The sequence below is a fragment of the Patella vulgata genome, chromosome 4 (assembly GCF_932274485.2).
Source record: "Patella vulgata chromosome 4, xgPatVulg1.2, whole genome shotgun sequence".
In the NCBI taxonomy this organism is placed as follows: Eukaryota; Metazoa; Mollusca; class Gastropoda; family Patellidae; genus Patella; species Patella vulgata.
In genome coordinates, this window is record NC_065882.2 from 4,569,454 (window position 1) to 4,587,927 (window position 18,474).

Genomic DNA, 18,474 nt, shown 5'->3' on the forward strand with positions numbered 1-18,474 from the left:
TAAGTGTGAGAAAGATAACCTATGATCGTATAATAGTGAGTTTACAAGCTATTGAGCAAAAGACATAGAAATAATTATGTTTTGACTTTCTTAGAAAATATATAATTGTAACTTTAATATTAATATCTCTTCCATTTCAGGTGACAAAAGAGGAATTCATGGCGTATTATGCCGCTTTAAGTTGTAGTATTGATAACGAAATGTATTTCGATCTGATGATGAGACAAGCTTGGGGTGTTTAATAGGTTTTCATTTTATCATCTTGATCTTTTCCATGGTTCAATTACAAAGATGGTTACCCCGAGCTGTCGTATTACTAGATGATTAAAATGGCCACGGTATAACTTCCGGTAAGGTCGAGTCAAATACTAAAGGCGTTTTTATCCACCACTGATTAGCCAAAGTGATTTGCATTCAATCAGATTTTCATCTTTAACGTCCATCTAATTCAAATTGGTTACCCTAATCAACAAATTTATCGACACCGATTTCCGAAGCGATTAGATCAAATCGCCAAATCACTTCAGGGTGCGATTTGACGATTTGATCAGGTGATCACGTGTTTTTTTCAACTGTGTCCAGCCACAACAATTGTTTACAGCTAATCGGCGCATTTAACGAACTCGCCAAAGTACTTTGAAATCGACTATATTGTCACATGACATCTCCACTAAATTCAAATCGATTTGGCAAGTCGATAAAAAAGCCTTAAGCTACCATTAGTCTATTTTGTTTTACGTAAACTGTGGTATTCACAAATGACTATAAATGAACTTCCGGTAGGGAGTCAACTATATATAGAGTTGTACGATATTTATAAATAAATCTCCACGATCCACGAATAGCCATCTTTGTAAGAGAATTATTGGAAAAGTCCTGATTATATTAGATATTTATTTTTTAATAAAACATGCTATAATAAAATGCACAATGTGAGAAACCAAACTGTGCCAAGATTAATCAGATATTTATTGAATTAATAAACAATAATTATATCAGATAAAGATATAGTCGCTTTCAAAAAACACAAAAAATTGATTAAAATACAAAAATGTAGGTTTTTACCTTAGACATTTGAGATTTTCTGAAAATATCATTTCGTATTGAGTTAAATAACATTAGAAAACTTAATAGGTATATTTTTGGGTGAAACTAATGTAAATTTTTAATGTTTATTATTATCATTTATATTTTGTTTAAAAGGGAGGCGGGGTGGGGCGGATGTAGACCACTTGGCAAGCCTCGGCATATTCCGGTATCCTACATCTAGGCTCGGCTGTATGACGGTAAGTGATATGTACCTACGCCTATTCAATTGCGATGCGGCACCGGTTTACTTATTAGGAAAACCTGCCGCTTTTAGAAAAAAGTTCTCACAATTGCGTCATTCGAAGAGTGTGTAGAATTTTCAGTGCAAACCTGTCCTTGTCTAAAGAAAATCAGATAAACTTGAGAGAAAAACAGCTTCAGACTTTGAAATCTTTGTATGATAAAACATTCTTCAAAGGCGTCGTCATGGGCAACACAGTTGGTAATCCGGGAACTTGAAAGTAGTTCCAATGGCAGACTTCGTCATACAGCTAAGGCTAGATGTAGGGTACTGGAATCTGCTGAGGTTTGCCGAGTGGGATGTAGACACTATAATAAATCACCAACTGTTGAAACCACGGATATTATATTTTAATATGTTTGCACGCGTGTTTCGATATAGTTTTTTTTATATATTCATACATAGATTTAAAAATTAATCTGTTACATCTTTTGCTGAAATTAATAACATACACAGTTTAATATTCTAAAACTTAAAGTATTAAATTAATTCTGACTGTTAAAAAAACTATTAACGTTAAAAGAGAAGCCATTCCTAGTATGCATCATGGAGAACACGTGGAATTTATTTTGCCTTTAATTTGGCGTCATCAGGTAACTGTCAGTCAATGTGTGTAAACAAAAACGTGCGTCCGTGTGTTTCATTCACTATCAAACACTAAAATAATATGCACCATGGAGAACCCGTGGAGTTTATTTAGCCTTTAATTTAACGTCATCAGGTAACTGTCAGTCAATGTTTGTAAACAAAAACGTGTGCCGGCGCAATAGCTATGCTTCGTGTGTACTCTGTACGCACGTGGGGTGAAAGTTACTTTCATGACGTCACAGTTAATTAAAGACGAAACGATTTGTACATCGGTTTATTCTACAATATATCAAGAATCTGGAATATCTTAATTTCTACATAAATTGATGTCATGTATCCGTGTACTGACCTGTCGTCATTGTGTTGTCTATTCAAGTGCCTGTATGGTGACGTGTCGTGAACTCTACGGTCACGTGTCTGTATATGGTGTCTTGTACTGTCCAGTCATGTGCCTGAATGCCTACCCATCATGTACTGCGTTCATTCGAGTGCCTGTATCGTGACATGTGATGTATTGACCAGTCATGTGCCTGAATGCTTACCCGTCTTGTTCTGGACAGTCACGCGCCGTGTACTGACCTGTCGTTTAAGACCTGTATATGAAGTGTCATGGGCAGTCACGTGCCTGAATGCTTAACGTCTTGTGTTGGATAGTCACGTACCTGTCGTTTAAGACCCCCATTTTTAACATAACCCACCAATCATTAATTACTGCTGAAAACTTAACGAAAACACCTTTTTTATGTCGAATGTTGTGTTTCCTAGGAATAGTTATATAAATATGCTTACTCTTCTCAGCGCAGTTATTCATTGAATTCACTGGGCTATTTCAAAATCTATTATTTTTGCTAAAATGGTATTTACACATTAGTCGTTTGTTTGTCACGTTGTTTGTATATCATATGTTATTTTAGATTGTTTTTTATTTCTCTGTCTGGTTGGATTGTGAATTTACTTGAGATAAATTATTGATGAAAATCTCACTTTGAGTTGATTTGTGAAATGAAAATGAAATGAAATGGGGTTTAACGTCATACTGTTCTGATCCGACCGGGGTAAGGAAGACGGGCATAAGCTATTCAGTGTGCTATGAAGGAAATTTTGCCCGGGTAGCGGCACTATGACCTACTCTTATATCGAATTTCAACTGCCAAGGGATCTTTTACGTGTACGCCAATGTGTACACGGGACCTCGGTTTTTCGTCCCATCCACGCGATAATTGTCCCGTGTTCCTTGTCCTACACCACTGACAAGGCGGAACCATGTCGGAAAATCCTGATGAACTTTCGCGGCCAATTCGCAGATCGAGCACGGAATCCCAAGGTTAGCGAGCCAACGTTTTACTCACTGACTTACGGAATGCAAATATTGAACTTAATAAGCAGGGCCCTGTTTCTCGAAATCTTAACTAAAGATAAAATCCAAATTTTAGTAGATACCTCACTTTTGATTGGCTAAGCACTAAAATCAATCTAATATTATCCAATCAAATTACTAAAATTTGGATTTTATCTTAGTTAAAATTTCGTGAAACAGGCCCCCGACTTCTAGCCGTAAACGCAAGTATTATTTTGTTTATTCGTTTATTCATTTGGCAATGTCATGATAACTTGACACGAGGATGGCGGTAGCGGTTGTAGATAAGGAGGTTTGGCTATCCCGTACATGCACGTCATTTTGTAGACACGTGTCCACCTCCAGTAGGACAAAGCAGACTCCTCTTTGAACCAGTTTGGTATTTCTCAGCACTCCATAATCACCCAACTGCTGCCGAACCTAGTCAGCCTCCGCAGTCCCTTAAAGTCCGTCAAAACCAAACAAGGAAACGTGGAATGGAATGTCTTACCCAGAAGATAAATCACTTCTTCAATCAAAATAATTCGGTCGTCACATGCCATATTTCATATTCTCTTATTCCTATCTTTATGTAAACAATCCTCCGCGTATCACAAATCTTTACAAACCGTCGTGTTATTGGAATCTGATTACAATACAGATCTATATTTCGTTTCGTATTTTTACACTTTCGATGGCCTGCACTACATGAAGATCTGACCAGTTGTTTTGGAAGGTCGTGTCAGAGGTCATAGGAGCGGCTTTTGGTCTTATGACGTCAGACATTTGATTAATCAATCAGTATTGATGCTTCTAGTGGATTACCCACAGTTCCGTGAACCTCACGCCAAAAAGTCGCCGTGACAGATCGTTTCATTTGCTAATCCCTCGCATCATCCAGAACACGCCAATGATAACAAATCTTCCAGGTCCTGGTTTAATAAAGACAAACAAAACGAAATGCTGAACTATAAAAACGAAACAGGATCAGATTGTTGTTATTGGTACATCTAGGCCGCCAGGTAGGGTAAGCTTACTCTTCCGGACACCTGTTACCACTGTTTGTGGTGTATCTTGTACACGGTGAACAGTCCATATGCTGATTACACTATTTTGCCTTATTACACTATTTTGCCTATACCGTTTTTTTAGGACTTCGAATTTTGTCTAATGGTTTGGATTGTTCGTACTTGGTTTTATTTTATCAGTGGGACGAATCCAGAACAATAATTATTAATTTATTTAGAATGTTTAAGTTTGAAAACAACTGTTTAGGTCACAAAATATTGGTGGTCTGTGCGAAGTATCTCCCCTTTTCAACCGACATTTCAAGATATTAAATTTCTAACCTATCTCCGTTGATGATTTAAGTAAATTGAATAAATAATATATAATCCTAAACCCTCGGTGAATATTTAGGTAAAGACCTACATATTTCTGTGAGTTATCAAATAACAAATACGGTATAATCCTAGACCAAATACCGTCTCATGATAACAGGTTTGAAATGTATGTTAACAGGGACCCACCGAGGGCTAAATCTATTTGTTAAGGCCAGCTCAATTTTTGTCAAGGTCGCTGATATCTGAATATGTGTAGGACACGTGATTGTTGGCGAGATTGTAGATTAAGGTTAGGCTAAGCATTGGGGTTAGGTCCAGGTTTGGGGTTGGGATGAGCGCTAACCCTGTTTACATCTCGTGAGCTATGACGAAAAATTGAGCTGGCCTTATCATTTAGCACTAACCACCCACCGGGTGTGTAAAATATTCTCCATTTTTAATGTTGACAAATCTTATTGATGTGGATTAACGAAGGATAACATTGCTTGAACTAGGTCACCCACATGACACCATCGAAATCACAGCCTATAAAGAGCACCAAGGAGTCAAATGTTTGAGACAGATTTTTTTGGTAAGGGTATAATTTATTAGCTATGCTGTACGTGATAATCGCTGCCTTGGTTGGAATAACCACAGCGATACCAACACAGTCAGGATGTTGTGTCCCGCCCCAATGGGAAGGCGTGCAGGTGGATGCGTTGGGGATCGTAATAGGAGGCAGCGCATCAGTATCGGATGTAAGTATTTTTGTTCCCCGCCTTTTCGAGAAAGCAGGCGACTATATATAAATGTGTTGGCCAGCCTACCTGCAATAATACTGCTTCTAATTCAGGTAGCATGCAGATATTCTTATTCTTTGGGACCTAGAAATTGACACAAAAGAGAGAGAGAGAGAGAGAAAGAGCGAGAGGGAGAGAGAGATAGGGTTTAACGTCCACTCGACACAAACTAGGTCATTTCGGGACTAACATATGGTTTAATTTTATTTCAATTATTCGCTTGCGCGTAGGGGTCTTTAGCAGTGGGAGGAAACCGGAGGACCCGGAGAAAACCCACGAGGTTGGACGGGCGACCCTACTCCTTGTCACGTACAACCGGGGATTCGAAACCACGCCAGTCGATCGCGACTCAATGACAGACTTTATGATACAGCGCGCGCACGCTAACCATTCAGCCACCCAACCCCCCTGACACAAATGGGTTGCAACAAATATAATAATGTAATATGAATGTATGTAAACTGATTTTCCGTTTTCACTCTAATTTCAAATCAGTTATGTTCGACGAAGAGTCCACATTGAATGACAGTCTTTGATGTCTGGTTATTCCAGTTTACACCGGTAGTATTTTCCTATGAATATGGTTAGTCTCGTTCATCGAGTCGCTCCATTACAAATTGGCACTTGAAATTTTAAAATCTTCACTTTGTCTTAAATATTGGATATCAGAAGCCCATTTATTTACGGTAAGATCACAACACCAATGTTGATTTAAATTGACAAATAAGTCGTGCTTGTATTTGGATGATATTAGCGACTTCCCTCCTTTAACGGAGGTAGATGATGATGATGTCCGACGTCATAGGGTCAAAAGCCGCTCGTACGACCCCTGACACGACCCTCGAGTACAACTTGTCATACAGTGTAGGTCATCGAAAGTATTAATCTGTATTTTAATCCGATTGGTTTTATTGCCTCGCCCATCAGCAACACATTCATCCCCTATTATATAGATGTTTTAAGATTTCTTACTTATCATACAAATTACAGCCTATAGTTAATTTTAGCGGACATTCGTTCAAAATTTGTTGCTGTAAGTACGCAAATGCTAGGATATTCGATAATTAAATTAAGGTTGCTCGAAATACACAATAATACTAGGATGTTCGATAATTATAGGAGCTAAGTCTCTAACTCAATATCATCCAAAGTCTTCTACATTGAAAACACGAATTATTAATTTGTCAATTTAAATCAACATTGATGTTGTGATCTTACTGGGAAAAGATGGACTTCTGATATCCAATATTTAACACAAAATAAACATTTTACCATTGGTACACGAATGAGTTTTAGCGCCAATTGTAACAAGTGACTCGAAGAATGAGGCTAGACCTATTCCACAAGTCATGTCAAACGGTGACGCTATATTCTTATCTGGAGAGCATGCACAATAAATACTATCGGTGTAGACTGGAATAACCAGACGCTAGAGATGGCCATTCGATTGAGACTTCTGGCGTATTTCGCCGAACTTAATTGATTTGAAATCAGAGTAAAACCAGAAACGATTGAATGTAAATCAGTTTATATACAATCATATTACATTATTATATGCGTTGCGACCTATTTCTGTCAATTTCTAGGTCCTGAATATTAGCGATTTAGCTCCTTTAAATAAGGTGTTCGTGGAAATAGATAATTGCTAGAATATTGGATAATTAAATTAATTGTGTCTCGGCGCTATACAGATACATTATGTAAGATTTAGATAAAGACCTCTCCAATCTATAATAGTTTAAAATAGATAATGCAAAAATGAATATATTGAAAATTTCAGTCAAATTACTTTTTTGTGCATAATGCATCTTATATGAAATTAATAACGTTTATCAAAAGAAGTAGTGCAACAAAAGATGACATTATGATATAGTTTGTTTCTGTATTTATAGTCCCGTGTGTTTGTATCTTACGATGAACCAAACAATCGAATACTGAATCACTACTTTATTTCAACCAATGGTGGTGATAAATGGAGTTATAAAGTATTACAAGACTTTAACAAGGTAAGTTCTAATACAGAATTATTAAAACATGTATCCCTATTTCGTGTTGTGTTATAGTATTTTAAATAGGTCTTTGCGGGAGAAAGAGATAGAGATGGGGTTTAACGTCCACTCAACACAAACTAGGTCATTTCGAGACTAAAACATTGTTTAATCTTATTTCAATAATTCGCTTGGGCGTAGGGGTCTTTAGCAGTGGTAGGAAACCGGAGGACCCAGAGAAAACCCACGAGGTGAACACACGAGTTGACCCAATGCCAGACCTTATGATACAACGCGCACGCGCTAACCATTCGGCCATCCAACACACCCTTATGTAGTCGGGAATTTTAAACAACTAAAATTCTCTAACAAAATCTAAATTACTGTTTGGATATCGATAACTGTATTTTACTTGTAACATTTTGTTGATCACTATGTCTTGGTCCAACCGTGTCGTGTCCGATGCTGTCATATATGGAAGACCAAACAGCTCTTTATTCAGTGTTCTTAATTCTTAGTTCTGAAATGAAATGAAATGAAATAGGGTTAAACGTCCTACCGTTCTGCTCCGAACTGGGCTAATGGAGACGGGGATACGCCATATAGTGTGCTATGAGGGAAATTTTGCCCGGACAGCCGCACTACGGCTATCTACTTAAATTTGGATTTTATCTTTAGTTAAGATTTCGAGAAACAGAGTCCTGGGCTAACCACTCGGACCTCAAACGATTATACTACGAAAAAAAAACCCACCCAATCTTTTAATTATCAGAATTCGACGAAGGAATAAACGTTTGACAGTTAATGTAAACGGAAATAATGAAATGATTAATTCTTCTTAAAGGGTATTCGATACGTGTTGTTTAACGATGACGTCACATGTCAACCGAAACCATTATCAGGACCATTTAAAAAACAATGTTTACCTGGTAAGTATACTGAGAGGGAGAGAGAGAGAGAGAGAGAGAGGGTTGTTTATATGAGTCCATTACTAAGCAGGTAACCAATCGGCCACCCAACCCCCAACACTAATAGAAGAGGAATCCTAATAGACCAGAAACATTTTTTAATCATTGCGATAAAAGCGATATTTATATTAGTATTATGAAGAATGGAATCCACATAAAATTCATGCACAACTGAAGTCAGTAGCGTAGCCAGGAATTTGCTAAGGCTGGAGCTGGGGGCATGCATGTGCGAAGACGTCATGAACCCAGTTCATTGAGAATCAACGACGGAAAGGTCTGTAGCGACAGACTTGGAATCCAGAAATTCACACACCTGCCAGAAGCGATGCACTAGTATTTGTATAGCACGGCAACGAAATCTAGTCATTCACTCTGGGATTACAAAAGAAAAGTTACATCTCTCCCTCTAGGCGTATTTGCCTAGTTGTCCATTCCCAATTCTCGTGGGTTCTTTTAGGGGCACTAGAAATTTGTGAACGTGCTGTCCTCGTTTTTGTGTCCCACCTGATCAGCCATGATAATTATCTTCGAGACATGTGCTCGGATTCGAACCTAAGTTACATTTTCAAGAGAATAAACATGAATCTTCGTTTTGTATTTTTGCTTTGAAACACGTCTAAATCTAATTTTTTTTAAGCCCGGTTCAATTTTTGTCAAGTCCCTTGAGATGTAAATAAGGTTAGGGCACGTGATTATTGGCGAGATTCTAGTATTGGGGCGAGGTCCAGGGTTAGGGTTGGGATTAGGATTAGCTCTTGCCCTTTTTACATCTCGTGACCTATGGCGAAACATTTAGCTGTCCTTATCTTTTAGCACTAACCTTTGAAACACGTCTTATTATTTTGGACATTTGTTTTTACAGCTGACGCTGTATCTCAAGGAAATGTTAAACTTGGTGTTGGGACCAATACTCTAGAAGGTGTCTCCTTCCAATTTACGATGAATAACACAGTAACGACAGTTATTGGTACCCCTGAAGACTGTATTCCCATATTTGAATCTTTAAGAGGAAGTACAAATGGCTGTAAGTTTAGTTTATATGTTAATTTATTCCTGATGAATTCAGCAAGAGGAAATTGAGACAGGCACCAGTGCACAGGGTCACGGATAAGCTGGTGATAGAAACCACGCCAGTTGACCCAATGATAGAGAGAGAGAGAGAGAGAGAGAGAGAGAGAGAGAGGGAGGGAGAGAAAGGGAGAGAGAGAGATGGGGGTTAACGTCCACTCAACTCAGACTAGGTCATTTCGGGACTAACATATGGTTTAATTTTATTTCAATAGTTCGCTTGCGTTTAGGGGTCTTTTGCAGTGGGAGGAAACCGGAGGACTCGGAGAAAACACACGAGGTTGGACAGGCAACCCTATTCCTTGTCACATACAACCGGGATGGGGATAGAAACCACGCCACGTGACTCAAAGACACAAAGGGAGTGAGAGAAATGGGGTTTAACGTCCACTCAACACAAACTAGGTCATTTTGGGACTAACATACGGTTCCGTTTTACTTCATGTGCGTAGGGGTCTTTAGAAGTGGGAGGAAACTGGAGAACCCAGAGAAAACTCACGAGATTGGACAGGCGACCCCACTCCGTGTCACGTACCCACCATATGGCATCGGGAGTCGATTATTGTATTGTCATGTTAATAAATGTCAAATTAATAATTTAGATAACATTTAAGACCTAAAGAAATACCTGCAATAGGCAGATTTACCTCTTGCATAACGTATGTGTAATTTCTTTTCACAAAATGTATTCCAATCCATTAAATATCACAGGCTAGTGATGGCATCGAGAGTTGATTATGGTCTGGATAAGTTAATTAATGTCTAATTAATAATTTAGAAAACATTTCAGGCCCAAAGAAAAACCTGCAATAGGCAGATTTAGCTCTTACATAACTTACATGCTCTCTTAACACCAAGAATAGGCAGACTAGTATACCGTGATTTTATACGAGTATACTATATATATATATATAGATGTTAACTGTTTATTTTTTTTAGCACCGAGTATGCACTCTATTGGTTATGTAAACATATCACTTGGAATCAAGGATCCTGCCGTTTTTGATTTACCTTCTTCCTGTAGACAGGTGTGTATAAAAGTTACATCCGGTTGATATTCATACGCCAACATTTAATGTTGACGTATATTGTCGCCATCTTGCTTCATTTATTTGACCTGCGACACTCGGCAAACCTCGGCAGATTCCGTTACTCTACATCTAGCCTCGGCTTTATGACGGTAAGTGATATGTACAATATGTACGCCTATACAATTGCACCAGTTTACCTATTAGGAACACTTGCCGCTTTTAAAAAAGAAGTTATCAAGCGAGTGTAGAATTTTCAGTGCAAAGTTGTACTTGTTTGAAGAAAATCGGATATACTTGAAAGAAAAACAGTTTCAGACTTTGAAATATTTGTATGATAATACGGGAACTTGAAAGTAGTTCCAACGGCGTACTTCGTCATACAGCCGAGGCTAGAAGTAGGGTACTGGAATCAGCTGAAGTTTGCCGAGATAATCATTAATCGAAATTCGGTAAATTTTAAATGGCATAATTATTACAGATGAACTTACCCACTGAGCCACCGTTTCTCTCTCAAACACATGGAGATTTCATACAGTATTTTTGATATGATGAGGTTGAAAATGTGAAAGAGAGAGAGGGAGACAAATGGGGTTTAACGTCCACTCGACACAAACTAGGCCATTTCGGGACTAACATATGGTTTAATTTTTATTTGAATAATTCACTTGCGCATAGGGGTCTTTAACAGTGGGAGGAAACCGGGGGACCCAGAGAAAACCCACGAGGTTGGACAGGCGACCCTACTCCTTGTCACGTACAACCGGGGATTCGAAACCACGCCAGTTGTTTCAATGACAGACATTATGATACAGCGCGTACGTGCTAACCATTCAACCATCCAACCCCCCAAAATGTGAAAGAGTCCGTGTTCTGCAATAAATAAGGGAATACTAACACGTATTCAGTTATTTTGCTAATTTCATGTTTATAATTTGTATTTGAAAACAACATAGTATTCAATGGTTTATTAATCTAATTTCAGAAAACACCACTCGGGTAAACCCGAAATTAAATAAAATGGCTATTTTATGATTTTAATGGAAACTGTGAATAAAATGTTAAAGCAACAATATACATTTTTTGAATTTGTGTCATCAGTTTACTTCCCCCCTCCCCCCTTGAACTCAATCGTCCTTAGGGTGTAACGGTGATATAATAATACGGTTTTTTAAATCGGATAAAAATTATGACCTCTATAGGGTCCACAAGCTAAAAACGCGATTTTTCGTACAATCAGGGGCCATAATTCAGGAAGTTACAGTCCGATATGCTTACATTTCAAGTTTCAACAAAATCGGATAAAAATTGTGACATCTATAGGGTCCACAAGCTAAAAACGTGATTTTTCGTACAAACAGGGGCCATAATCCATGAAGTTTCGATCCGATACATGCCAATATCGAATCCAGCCGAGATCTTTTGGGGATAATTAACCTATACTTCAAGTTTCGTCAAAATCGGACAAGAATTGTGACTGAGAGAGTCCACAAACAAATTGTGGACGGACGGACGGACGTCCGGACGGACAGGGGCGACGACAATATACGTCCGTTTCACATCTGTCATACACACAAAGACTAAATAAGCTTCTTTCAATTTTATAAAATTTCACATTTGCTATACACACAAAGAATAAATAAACTTATTCAATTTTATTAAATGCAACTAGAATAAATACTCAACAAAATTCTTGAAGTATACTTAGTGTTTTCGACTAAAATCGTTGATTCAGGACTTAAAATGTCGGTCAACTAGCTTAATGTCTGTTCTCAAGCGAAGCTAACTGTAGAAAGACAGTCTAAGTTTAGTATGACTATAGAATTCAGAGTCTTCAAAGACACCATGTAGCGTTTCAGGATTTTAAAATTGTGTCTTAAATTTTGGAGATTATTTTCCCATATTTTCACGGTAAGCTTGAAATGAACCAGTATTAAAAACCAATTCGTGTTTTTAATATCGAAGATTATGCATAATATTGAGTTAGAGATTTAGCGCCTTTAAAATATTTTATTACAACAAACGTATTAATAAAATATTTTATTCCCTACCCTGTTTCATATAGCTTAACTTTGATCATTATTTTAGTATCTGCAACATCGCCAGATCAAAGCGCGAGATGTTGCCAAACTTTATATACGTCATAATAAAGTTTACACAAGGAAGTTTTGTGATTTTATAGAGTTGTTTTAACGAAAAATAAAGGCATCTACCGGATGTGCTTAAACATCAACAATGAAGAAGTTATCATACTAGAAAATAAACTACAGACTAATAATTTTTTATACATAAATAAAATCAGATAACATACATATATGTATTAAATTCAAATAAATTCGAGAGCTCTCTGTGAATCGATATTGCCACACATGTCGTAAACTAAATAATGCTGGAGGCGGTATTCTATTTATCAGAGGCAGGAAAATCGCGGAAATCGATTTATGAAAGGAATCAACTTAATTCTAGATATATGCTGTCAAAATAAATTCTAATGTTTCGAGCAGCTTTGCATTGGCCTCAAAATGTCACGTGTTCAAATATAGGCGAGGGAGAGAGGGGGTTTAACGTCTACTCGACACAAACTAGGTCAGTTCGGGACTAACACACGGTTCAATTTTATTTCAATAATTCGCTTGCGCGTAGGGATCTTTAGCAGTGGGAGGAAACCAGAGGACCCAGAGAAAACGCACGAGGTTGGACAGGCGAATCTACTCCTTGCCACGTACAACTAGGAAATCGAAACCACGCCAGTTGACTCAATGACAGACCTTATGATACAACGCGCATCCAATCCCGCCCAATAGGCGGGGCATCGAGCTCTGAAAGGAAACTGTTGATTTTGATTGGACAACAATTCAAGAGGCGGAACTAACGTAATGTATATTATAAGAAGTGTGGGGTATAAGAATGTAGAACACAGTGATTTAAGTCTTCAGTTGGCTTGTATCACATTATGACGAATTGTTCACAGATGTATATATCAATCATTAACGTCTTGGTGGTCATCTTGTTGATTTCTGTTGACCGATCAGGTAAATATTTTAATTAAAGGGGGAGAGAGAAATAGGGTTTAACATTCATTCGACACAACTAGGTCACTTTGGGACTAACATATGGTTAAATTTATTTCAATAATTCGCTTGCCCGTAGGGGTTATTAGCGGTTGAAGGAACTCGGATGACGAGGGGATAATCTATGAGGTTGGACCGGCGATCGTACCCTGGGATCCAAACCACACCACTTGACTCAAGAGCAGACCCTATGATCTAAAGCGCATGCTAGTACTTTCAGCCACCCAATGCCAGGAATACTAGAAGGAAACTGTACTTAAAGATACATTATGGGAGATTAAATAAAGAGCTGGCCTTTCTCATCTCACTAAAATAGTTAAAAAGTAGGTAATGTAAAGGGAATATGCTGAAAAGTTCAGTCACATTGCTTTACTTTTCCCTTATTTTAAAATCATCGTCGTTGCCTCGATTGTCATTTTGCGGTTAATCATGAATGGGCGTTGAACAGCAGATCGGATTCAAGTCCAATGAAAATCTGACACATAAGATGATATCGAGAGTTGATTATGGTCTTTTCATGTTAATTAATGTCTAATTAATAGTTTAGATTACATTAAAATGCCGAAAGAAAGACCTGCAACAAACAAATTTAGCTCTTGCATAAAAGTCATATCCTAGAGAATATAGTAGCCTAAAGAAATACCAGCAATAGGCTGATTTAGATCGTGTATAATGTGTTTAAGTCATATCCTACAGAAACTACTGGATATGAAGTATCACCATAGAGATCCTGCTAGCGAATCCCTCCCAACACGTGTACACTTCATTATAGGTGTAATACATAATCGATAATATTTTGAAATTTGTCGATTTGAATGAAACTTTTTATTTGAAGTAGCTTGATAGATTGTTTTTGGTATAAAGAATTATATTCTTCCTATTAGCTTGGATATGATTTCCAGTAACCGGGATTTCTGTGAAAATTCCATAAGAGAGAGAGAAATGGGGTTTAACGTCCACTCGACACAGACTAGGTCATTTCGGGACTAACATATGGTTTAATTTTATTTCAATAATTTGCTTGTGCGTAGGGGTCTTTAGCAGTGGGAGGAAACCGGAGAACCCTGAGAAACCCACGAGGTTGGACAGGCGACCCTACTCCTTGTCACGTACAACCGGGGATTCGAAACCACGCCAGTTAACTCAATGACAGGCCTTGTGATACAGCGCGCACGTGCTAACCATTCGGCCACCCAACCCCCCGAAAATTCCATAATCTTGAATGTCTCTAGACCAAGGTTGCTCAGTGAGTATAGTCCTACGTGCGTTCCCGGAGTTGATCGAGCATGTTCCATGAGATGTTTTAGCCTGTTTTCGATTGTCAGTGGTACATGACGGAGGGACAGGTGTCTAGTCGTCGGATGGGACCAAAAAACCGAGGTTCATCCATGTACTCAAAAGCGTGCACGTACAAGAAACACCGACAGCCTTCATTAGCCATTAGTATTAGGACGTTAAAATTCATTTTATTTTTCTTAATGTCTATTCAGAAGAGTGTAAAGTTGGAGAATATCGGTTTATTGGTCTCGCTGATTGTTCCAAATTCCAAATCTGTGTAGATGGTGATGCGACTGTGTCGCGTTGTTCAACTGGATTGCACTGGAGTGCGGATCAGAATACCTGTTTAACTCCGGAGACTGCCGGATGCACATCACAAATATCAGGCTCACCAGATGATTCTACAGGTAGAAATGAATTTTATCGTTTTCGTATACCTCTGTCTGGAAATGTTAGTTGTATATTGCATATATTAATTAATGAATGTTGTTGTTCTTAGTGTTTTAACGTCCACTTCCACCGAAGGTGATATCGCAGACAAGTTGTCTTATTTTTATTTTCATTATCTTAGCACACGCGCAGGGGACTTTCCTGTGGGAGGAAAGCGGACTACCCGGAGTAAACCCACAATGTTGAGAAAGGAGCCTCTATATTCAAGCCACATACGCTCTCACCAGGGATCGAAACCACAACCGCAAGCCAGAGGTGACCGGCCAGCTAGAGGTCGAAGCGCGACACTCTAGACCATTTGCCCCCCCCCCCCCAACCCCCCACCCCACCAAAAAAAAAAAAAAAAAAAATAACGATTGAATGAAATAGAGTTTTATAGCACATCAGTTCCAACCGGGCTATATTGCACCAAACATATGGTGACGCTTCTCTGCAAAGACATTGTGTCTTACCCAAACATGTGGTGAAAAATGACATTAACGGCCACTCGACACAAACTAGGTCATTTCGGAACTAACATATGGTTCAATTTTATTTCAATAATTCGCTTGTGCGTAGGGATCTTTAGTAGTGGGAGCAAACCGGAGGACCCGGAGAAAACCAACGAGGTTGGACAGGCGACCCGACTCCTTGTCACGTAGAACCGGGTAATCGACACCACGCTAGTATACTCAATGACACGCCTTATGATGCAGCGCGCACGTACTAATCATCCCCCCACCACCGGGATCTAACCAGCGACCTCCAAACTAGCCAATTAGCGTCTTTCTCACTTAGCCACCGTGGCTCCCGGTTCCGCTAACCGGCGTGGTGTTCCCTTGTCAGTGGTGCAGGACGGAGAGTCCGACAAGGACAACTGTCTAGTCAGGCAGTTGGAATTGGATATAAGAGTAGGCCATAGTGCCGCTGCCCAGACAAAATTCCTCCCATAGCACACTGTATGGCGTATGCCCGTCTTCATTAGCCCAGTAGGAGCAGATCATTAGAACGTTAAACCCCATTTCATTTCATTTTATTTCATCCCCTTGAATGTTTATTTAACAGAATGTATAGTAGGAGAATATGGATTTAGACGTCATGCTGACTGTGATAAATTTCAAGTGTGTATAAATGGTGTACTAACCGCCCAGAGTTGTTCAGATGGATTGCATTGGAGTGAAAGTTATAATACTTGTTTAAGTCCGGAAATAGCTAAATGTTGTTGAAAATAATATTGCCATTAAAAAACCCGATTTAATCAACTACAACATTTGTAATGGGTTTAATCTTGAATCGGTGGACTACGTTGTCATTTCATGAGCACTACCCCCAGCAATTGTAGCACTATGCAGTTAGGCAACCAAATCAAATATGTAACACCATGCAGTGCTCATGTTCCTGAAGCAACGACTGTGAGTTTTATAACATCTGGCCGTTGCTTGTTTACTTCACAATTTCCGAACTTATAGCTATGTTATCTATAGACACGTGAGCAGTAGCGTCCAATCAGAGGATGTGGCATCGCGACCTACACGGAAACCTTGACACTGAGTGAAGCTTGAACTTTGCAATGCGATTATCACAGTAGATATTTTAGCTTGAAAGCGCGAGACTTGGTATTCGCGACGATCGAGGAATCTGATAGGCTCACAAGTTGGGCTTGTACCCAATCGAAATTAGTGCCGCAATATGCAGGGTATTACGTGAAGGCCTTGATAAGATGTACGTAGTTAAAGCGAGATCAAGCCTTCTATTGACGATGTGCAGTGCTATGAGTCGCTGGTTAGATGTGGAAAGCCCCCTGCCAAAAACTCCCCAGAACCGACGTGTGATGCATACTCTCACTTTGTTACATATTTTATTAGCCTTGTGATCGTCTAGTATTATCTCTGGTTATATTTGTAATTCTCTACTGGTTAGGACGTTTCTTTAAATGTTACTCTGACATCCCACGTTGTGAATTTGCCTCTTGTACTCCGATTATGGTTACAGGAATAACCACACCACAGTTCGTTTCTATATTTTTATGGCAAGCACTGGATACATAGGTTACAAGCATAGGTTAAAGTCATACTTGGGGATCACGTGGCTAAGTGGGTAAGACGCTGAATCGCTAGCCTTGTGGTCGTGTGTTCGATCCCTGCATTGGCCGAGAAAGTTCATTCAGATTTCCCGGCGTGGTTTCTCCTTGTCAGTGATACAGGATGGAGGGTTTGACAAGGACAGCTGTCTAGTCGTTCGGATGGGACGAAAAATCGAGGTCCCGTGTGCACATTGGCGTGCACGTAAAAGATCCCTTGGCAGTTGGAATTCGATATAAGAGTAGGCCGTAGCGCCGCTGTCCGGGCAAAATGTCCCTCATAGCACACTGTATGGCGTATGCCCGTCTTCATTAGCCCAGGTTAGGAGCAGAACAGTAGGACGTTAAACCACAAACAAAACTATACAGTTATATGGGACAACAATCACTGGTTTATTATACACAGGCACGACGTTTCGATAAGAATACGTCGTGCCTGTGTATAATAAACCAGTGATTGTTGTCCCATATAACTGTATAGTTTTGTTATGTTTCCAATTGCTAAATGCCACTAAAGAATTACGTTAAACCACATTTCATTTCATTTCATTTAAAGTCATACTCTAGTCTCTTAACCCCACGGGTTTACTGACGGAATGCCTACATCATATGTCTCTCTTACGGCTTAACGGAGCATTCTCAAACCAGATGGTGTCTCTTGAACCTTAACAGTCTCTCCCAACGAACCTGCATAGTATTTCCTATCTCAAAATTTACATGGTGTCTGAAAATCGCCCACAGCTCTGATGGTTTTCTACCCGTCGGTTTCGGTTTTCAATTATCTAATTGGTCAAATATGACGTAATTAAGTATAATGATTGGTTACTAAGCCTAATGATGTAATGGTAATTTTCCTATCACGTGTTTTTAGACCATAGAATTTGTCCTTGGCCTTAGACCAATTTTCCTGATATTCTCACAATATTTCATAAACAATTTAATTTATGTTTTCAAATGAAGTCATAACAAAGTCAATATTTTGACAATGGAGAAGACAGAAAAAACAAATGTATTGTTTTGCACAAATCTCGCCATCGATATTTTTACCCTATATGGCTACCAAATATTTACAAGAAGATAATCCCATTTATCCCTGTATTGTGCTCCCAGGGGGTCAATCCACTTTGTCTGAACAGATCTGAAATGAAATGAAATGAAATGGGGTTTAACGTCCTACTGTTCTGCTCC

At 38.9% G+C, this 18,474-nt stretch overlaps 1 long non-coding RNA gene across 1 annotated transcript; it reads left to right on the forward strand.

Moving 5' to 3' along the window:
- The first annotated feature begins 13,331 nt into the window (after positions 1-13,331).
- On the forward strand, positions 13,332-16,479 carry LOC126817406 (uncharacterized). Its single transcript, XR_007678992.2, has 3 exons — positions 13,332-13,460; positions 14,990-15,184; positions 16,272-16,479. It is a non-coding gene; the product is annotated as an uncharacterized LOC126817406 (long non-coding RNA).
- Positions 16,480-18,474: the final 1,995 nt, after the last annotated feature.